General features: G+C 49.0%; 1 long non-coding RNA gene across 1 annotated transcript; it reads left to right on the forward strand.

Moving 5' to 3' along the window:
- The first annotated feature begins 2,726 nt into the window (after positions 1–2,726).
- LOC103926046 lies at positions 2,727–6,727 on the forward strand. The gene is made up of 3 exons (XR_664055.1): positions 2,727–2,849; positions 5,415–5,465; positions 6,341–6,727. It is a non-coding gene; the product is annotated as an uncharacterized LOC103926046 (long non-coding RNA).
- The last annotated feature ends 421 nt before the right edge of the window (positions 6,728–7,148 follow it).

Genomic DNA, 7,148 nt, shown 5'->3' on the forward strand with positions numbered 1-7,148 from the left:
TTTTAGTGAGAAGTGTATTGCATGAATGCTAATGCAGCTAGTGGGCCCTGGTCCGTGTTCGTACCCATCCCTTTCCCTCCCATCCCATCCTGCTGGGTGGCCGCAGCGGAAGGTGGGCACAATGGATGCTCTGTGGTGAGACAGGGACCATAAACCCGTACCTGGTCCTGTGATGCTGGCCCCAGGGACCTGACACCACCAGCTTCTGCTGGCACCAAGCTCTGCTGTGAAGGGAAGGGATGGATGCCCCAAAGCTACAGCAATGACTGAGGTTTATGATCTTTTAGGTGTTTCTCTTTGCCAGTATTATTGTCCCAAATAAATTTTGGCTTTTGCTTTCTCTTGTATTGGTTGGACCTTATGCATCAGTAAAGTCAGAAGTTTTATATTTACAATTAATCTTCTGTGTGGCGGGAGCTCAGGACTCGTGTCTATATGATTTCGTGTCTATATGATTTCATGTCTATATGATTCTGAACAGAAGGGGACAGTGGACAAAGAGCTGAGGTCTGGAGGTTTGCGTTTTTCTTCTTTCAGAGAAACGAGTGAATATGGAAAATCCATTTTATCTTCTATGTTACGTTGATAAATTGCCCTTTCGTTCTTTCTCTCATACTTTTATTGAACTTGCAGACAAACCTCTCCCTTGGCAGGTGGAAAGAATAAATTGCCAGCAGTACACATTGACGAGATGCCTTTCAGTAGTGGAGTTGTACAAATAATAGGTTTTTCATTTCAGTGGCTGAATGGAAAAATTGAAAATACTTTTTGTTTTGGGTCACCCCCTAAAGGAGAATGTTTCTTGTCTTCTTTGATTTCTTTTCATAAGCATTACATGAGACATTCTGGTTTGAGATTATTTAGTGCTTTTCATAACTTAAAAAAAGAAGAAAAGAGAAAAGAAAAAGCAAACTAGGTCACTTTCAAACTAAAAGCATCATTTGAAAGAACAACAAAAAATGTTCCATTTTTAAAACATCAAAACGGAGCCTTGCAGCTTTTCTCAGAACTTTTTTTCTTCTCTTTCAGCTAAAACTCATTACATATTGAATCCAAATTCACCCAAAGTCTCGGTATCTATTAATTGCCCTTTGGGTGAATTTGCTACATCAAAGAACCCCAGTCAAGCTCCGCCTGCATGCGGCAGTGACCGGTCCTGTTTGCTGCTCAGCAAACCCATATGCACAAGTATTTAATTCTACTGAATTAAGGTGTTGAGCAAGAGACCGGGTGAAATGACCTCTCGCAGGTCTGGTTGGCCAGGGAAGCACCGGCACAGCCATGATTCACCCTGGTGAGACCCAGCAGCGCGCGGGGGCAAGGGCTCAGGACTGGAGCCACTGGGGTGATACGCCAATGTGGAGCCGCTGCCCCTTCCCACAGACCCCCCAGCTCTGGCATCTCCCCCTGATGGGATGGTGGCTGGGGTACGCCAGTGCTTGGGAAATGCAATGGTGTGGCTCGGTTATGCTTCGCTTCCCCATGGGGACAGGGCCCATCCACCTCTTTGCCAGGTTTCCTAAGGAAATGGTGCTGCTGTGATGGTGTCCCTCCATTACTACCTGCCCGTCCCTCCCAGGAGCGCCCTGACAGCATTGAATTACAACAAATTCCTACAAATGATGATGATGAAAATCAGGGGCTGAGTAGAGATGCACAGCTTCCATTGTGGCGGGTACCAGGGGACTCACCTCGCCGTGAAACCAGCTCTATTGGTGGCATTTGGGGTCCGGGTTTGACTCACACAATGTTAGGGAAAGTCCCTGTTGTCACCTCCACTTCAGCATCTTCCCGTAGAGGCAAAAAAGCTCTGCAGTAACTTTTTGTTGCATCCCAACACTGGTGTGTGCTTCCTTGATAACTTAGAGGTTGTTGATGCTGGAAGGACTTTATTCCCTCCCAAATCCATGTAATCCTGAAAATTTAGGAATGGATGAAATGCCCCTGTGTGCTTACCCCACCGGGGATGCACAGGTCCAAGGGGTCAGGGAGGGAAAATGCCTCCACGTATACCCATGGACTCCCAGGTGCAGCAAACCTGTAGGTAGTACCAAATGGCTGATAGACAGGAAAATAATTCAGTGTCTACACCAGAAAGGGAATTTTTGGGATTAGGAGCTCCATCCTTCCCTGGTGGCTCACAGCCACTGCTCCAGGGCTTGGGCAGCTGCGAGAACCAAGCAGCCAGTGGTAGCGTCGCCTTGTAATGTGTAACTGATAACTCCCAGCCTGTAACTCCTGTCCATGGGGGGGCTGCGATGTGGGAGCAAGGGCCAACACCCCTGCCCACTCCCCTCGCCAGCTGGGACCCTGGGGTGCAGTCAAGACTGGGCATGTGGAACTGAGACACTCATCCCCGATGGACACCCTTGTGGCACATCACCCTGCTCAGAAATACAACCCCATCCCTGCAAATATTGTGAGGGATTAGGAATTTCTCAGCATTGGTCAGACTGACAACAGAAACTGGGAGGTCCAAGCATTGGTGGCGTTTTGACACAGCAGGGAGACTTGTCGATGTGATAAGTCAAGGCTTGGCAGAGTCAGCCGCTCCTTGGTCCAATAGTCCCCTGTGAGCCATGTGATTTTTTTCTTTTCCTTTTTTTTCTGAAATATTTACAAGACATTTTCCTCTGCTGAGGGAAGCTTCTCAGCAGCTGGCCATGGTGTGGACCACGACAGGCACTCAGAGTATCTTCTGGTTATTTCCCAGAGAGAGCGGCAGGAGGCATTGCAAGCAGATCTTTGATGCTGCAGATCAGAGATGGACCCTGGTGAAAACTGGAAGCTGGATGAAACCAACTGGTTGTCTCATGGTGGGATCCATCCCTTTGCCAGTGTGAAAGGAGGTAGGACATGATTGCTGGTTTTTAATCCACCCAGTGAATATGCTGGGAGCCTTCCTGATGTGCTGCCGCCCTTCACTGTGCTTGCAGTGGTCCCAGGGGTTTTGCTGGGCTATGTCCAGAGCAAGGCAATACTCGGTATGAAGGTGGGAAAGGTCTGACCCAAACTGCAGTGTCTTGCCAGGAGCTGGCACACTGACACAGGCACTCGATTTGTGGCTTGTCTTCCTTCTCTGGAGTGGCCTTTTGCCAAAAAAAACCCCCAACACCCACCTTTTGGCAAGTTAATATGCCACTTGTGCTAGATGTGACCACCCTCATGCTCCACAAGCAGGACTCTGCAGATGGCAGTGGTCAGGGAGGAGTGAGGAGGAGAGCCAGTAAAATACCCCTTTCTTTCTTCAAGCATATTTGTGTGGGACAATTTAGGATGGCTCCAGGGAGACACGCTGTCCCAGCAGTGACAGGAGGGCCAAGGGCTGCCCTGGCTCGGCTCCCTGTGCAGGACCATTCAAGGTTTCAGCCCACCTTAGCATGACACAAGACCTCCCAGCCCAAGGCTAGGGTCCATCACTCTCCAGAAATTGCCAATCTCAGGAAAGCACTCAGGGCAGATGCAATGCGAAATAGCCAGTAGAACTATTTCCTCTATCAATTCATCTCTACCTAATTTCCAGCTGCTGTAATTTGCTTTTTAATCCCCGCTCGAACATCTGGCAGAAGCAGCCACATGTGCTCCCTGCTCAGCCCCAGCTCATCTTCATCACCGGAGGTCCCCGTCCCCCAGGCCAGCACAAGGTGCCCCTCCTTGGGCAAAGCCCCTTCTTTGGCTGGGACAGGCTGTGCCCCGGACTAAAACCAAAATAAACCCACAGCCTTCCAGATGACAGCACCTTGGGAACAGAAACATTTTGCTTTGGTAAAATGCTTTGCTTATCTCCATCTGTTTCCCTTGGCTTCCCGCTGATAGCCCAGATGCCTGGGGAAGGGGACAGTGAGATGCAGCATTGCCTCCTTTTCCACGAGAGTTAAATTAGATAAGGAAGTTTATGCTTTTGAACCCAGCAGCCTTGGGTTCAATCTCCCCAGCCAAGCACCACTGGGTGGCACCCTTATGACAGCACATCTGCTGCTTCTGCAGGTACCCGGCCCAGGGTGGCTCCACGGGACTAGCACAGGGATGCTTGCTGCAGTCCATCCTTTTTACCCATTAGAACAATCTCTGCTTCTGTCATTTTTCTAAAATCTTCGCCATGTGCATGGTCTGTGTTACCGTTTATAGGTTGGGTTATACAGTTGGGTTTGGGATCCCACTGTGCTTGGGTCTGTAATGCAGAGGAGGGCAGAGTCATTGCCATCAGGAGTTTATAAAAATCCCAAACAGCTAAATGTGGTTATACATTGGCCTTTTGTTTTATATGCAGCCTGTTGCTATCCTAAATTAGTGGCTCACAGGTTTTTCTAACCGATGGGCCTAACAGCATTTTATAGTGGGGGGCAAGATCTCCTAGAAATGTCACAAGTATGGATTACTATACGGTGTCATGCACCTGCCTTTCTTAAACATTCTCCTTGAACACCCTAGGAGCAGTCCACAGATTCCAGACCGAAAGGTTTTTTAGTCTAACCCATGCATTGAACAAATGTCATGAACCTGAAAGGAAAAAAAAGAACAAAAACCAACAGGAAAAAAACCACTCTCTGCAAATTTATTTATTTATTTTTTTAAATTGCATTGAGTCTCTGCAATTCAGCAGTATTTTGACATTGAAAGAAATGTTTGAAAATAAAGAAATCCCCACCAACTCCAAGGCATAAATGGCATTTAAGACTTGGCCAGATGCTCCTGTGTGGCTGCAGGTCCTTCTGGCAGTGAGGGATCCCTGTGCGCTGTGGTCTGCAGCGGGGAGCAGGCAAGGATGGGTGGGCTCATGGTGGGATTGGGCTTGGGATCCAAAATAATCTCCCATGAGCTCTCAGTGAGATATGCCACTGGCTAAGGAGTTTCCAGAGCTCATGGTCTAACCTGCCACAGGCACTGAGTTACAGCAATATTATTATCAGATGACTCAAGGGTTTGCTCAGCCTCTGAAAAATTCCAGCCAGAGCATTTTCCTGCTCCCACTGGTTAAACCTACCCCAGCTGCCATTGTTGGAGGACACTGTAGCACGCAGGAAAGCTTTGCTGCAGGCAGGATGCTCCTGGCCGTACCCTGAGACCCGGGTGAGACAGGGAAAGGGAGCAGAGAGCCATGGCATGGCCAAAACGGGGAGCACGGCCAGGGGATCCCAGGGTGGGCAGAGACAGGGCAGCAGAGCTTTTGCTCTTTGGCAATGCTGGAGGGGTATAAGGGTTCATCCTGCCAAGCCTCCGTCTTGAGCTGCCTCCAAGGTTTTTCAGTAACAGTTGGATTAAAAGAAACACACATATAAAGACTGTCAGGGGTGAACTGGAAGCAAGTTGAGCAGGGGCTTATCTGCAGTGTGATTAAAACAGCGTTGTCACCCCAGCTCTCCACACTTCCCTCTCCAGCTGACCTTTCCAAGCATTTGTTCTTCTTCCCTCAGACAATGAGCTCTCCGAAGGTGCCCCAGCCCTCTTTGCTCTGGATCAGCTGGGTAAGTCCATGCGTGATAGATTTCCTCTTCCTTTTTTCCTATGTAAAGTAATTAGGGGATGACTTACAACACAGGGCAGCCATTGAATGCTTTCCACTGCATAAATTCATCATCACCGGTGCCTCCTTTTTGTGTTGCTTTTGAATGCCATCCATCAGAGGGATGGGACAGCTCGATGCTAGATGTTTTTAGGACCTTTCTGTGTTTGATGCGGATTTTTTTTCCCTGGGGGAGAAGCTGTCACCTTTCTGGTGCAGAGCACTCTCAGATGCTGCTGCTTCTTGGCTGGGTTTGTGGTTTAGCCCACGGCTGGCACTGGAGCTTCTGTGACTTTCTGGTGCCTTGCAACTCAATGAGGGTTTTCCCCCTCCCCGGAAGGCAGAAGTAGAGGTGTGTAAAGAGAGAATGAAGAGTAAGACACCCAGGGAGAATACAACCTCAGATGGGCATGGGAAGCTGAAGGCTTCAGAGGCTGAATCCATGGGGGAGCCCTATCTGGCAGTGATCTCCCCTTCATTCCAGGGCCAAGGTCAAAAAAGATGTGTTGCTCAGGAGGAGTTAGATGCTCAAGGTAAGGTGGGGGTGAGGACCTGAGCTGCATGCTGGGAAGCTTCTGCAGGAGGTCTAACGTGCAAGTAAGGGGAAAATCAAGCCCCCAACCCCTCCTGAGAAAATGGGGGAAGGCTGGAGATGGAGCATGTGGGAAAGTGCAAATTAGATACGTTGGGAGACACGCGAGGCTCAGGTCTGTGCACCTTTCCTTGCTCTTCGGCAGCATGGTGGGACCACCCCCACACACTGCAATGCTCACCACCTATACGACCGAGCATCGGTCCTTCCTCCCAAGGAAAAGGCACCCTCCTCTTCATTCTCAGGGCAATGAATTCTCCATTCTTGGAGATATTCAAAAGCTGTCTGGACATGGTTCTGGGCGACCAGCTCTAGGCAGTCCTGCCTGAGCAGAGGGCTTGGACCAGATGACCTCCAGAGGTCCCTGCCAACCTCAACCAGTCTGTGATTCTGCGACTTCCCCGCTGCTCTGAAAACTCACCTTGTCACCAGTAAGGATTCTCTACATGCACCCACTGGGCTGCTCACCACATGCAGCACTGGTGGAAACTTGCAGTAGGAGGGTAAAAACTGCAGGAGTGCAGAATGGTGATTTTTATCATGTGTAACTATCTCTGCTGTAAACCTCTGCTGCTAAGAGCCAGGATCTTGAAAAAATTCCTGTAAATACAAAAATAAACTGTATGATGCCTCGCTGGCGCTTGAAGGGGTGGCTGGGCCGGCAGTTGTCCTCACTGTCCTCATACACTTGGTCTTATAGGAGTCCTTGTGAGCTCTCTCCACTTGGTGTCAGGATAGAGACTGCTCTGACATGCGTTCACCCAGAGGAGTGTCTAACAGGGAATGGGAATAAAGCCAAGAGCCTTCCCTTGGCAGTCTCATTCATTACCAGATTGCTGTTAAAACAAGTCAAGTAACTTTAAAATGTATTTTCTGCGACACAGCTTCCACCAGTTCCTTTTCTTCTTGATCTTCCCCATCTTATCCCTTGACCGGTGCCTTCCCTCAGTGACACATGCCCATTTCTCCTAACCATGGCAAACCCTCCAAGTCTTAGCAAATGTATTCACTGACAAAGAACAAGCTCCCTCTCCCAAATAACAATATTTGGTT

The sequence above is a fragment of the Pygoscelis adeliae genome, unplaced genomic scaffold (assembly GCF_000699105.1).
Source record: "Pygoscelis adeliae isolate BGI_AS28 unplaced genomic scaffold, ASM69910v1 Scaffold141, whole genome shotgun sequence".
NCBI classification, from domain to species: Eukaryota; Metazoa; Chordata; class Aves; order Sphenisciformes; family Spheniscidae; genus Pygoscelis; species Pygoscelis adeliae.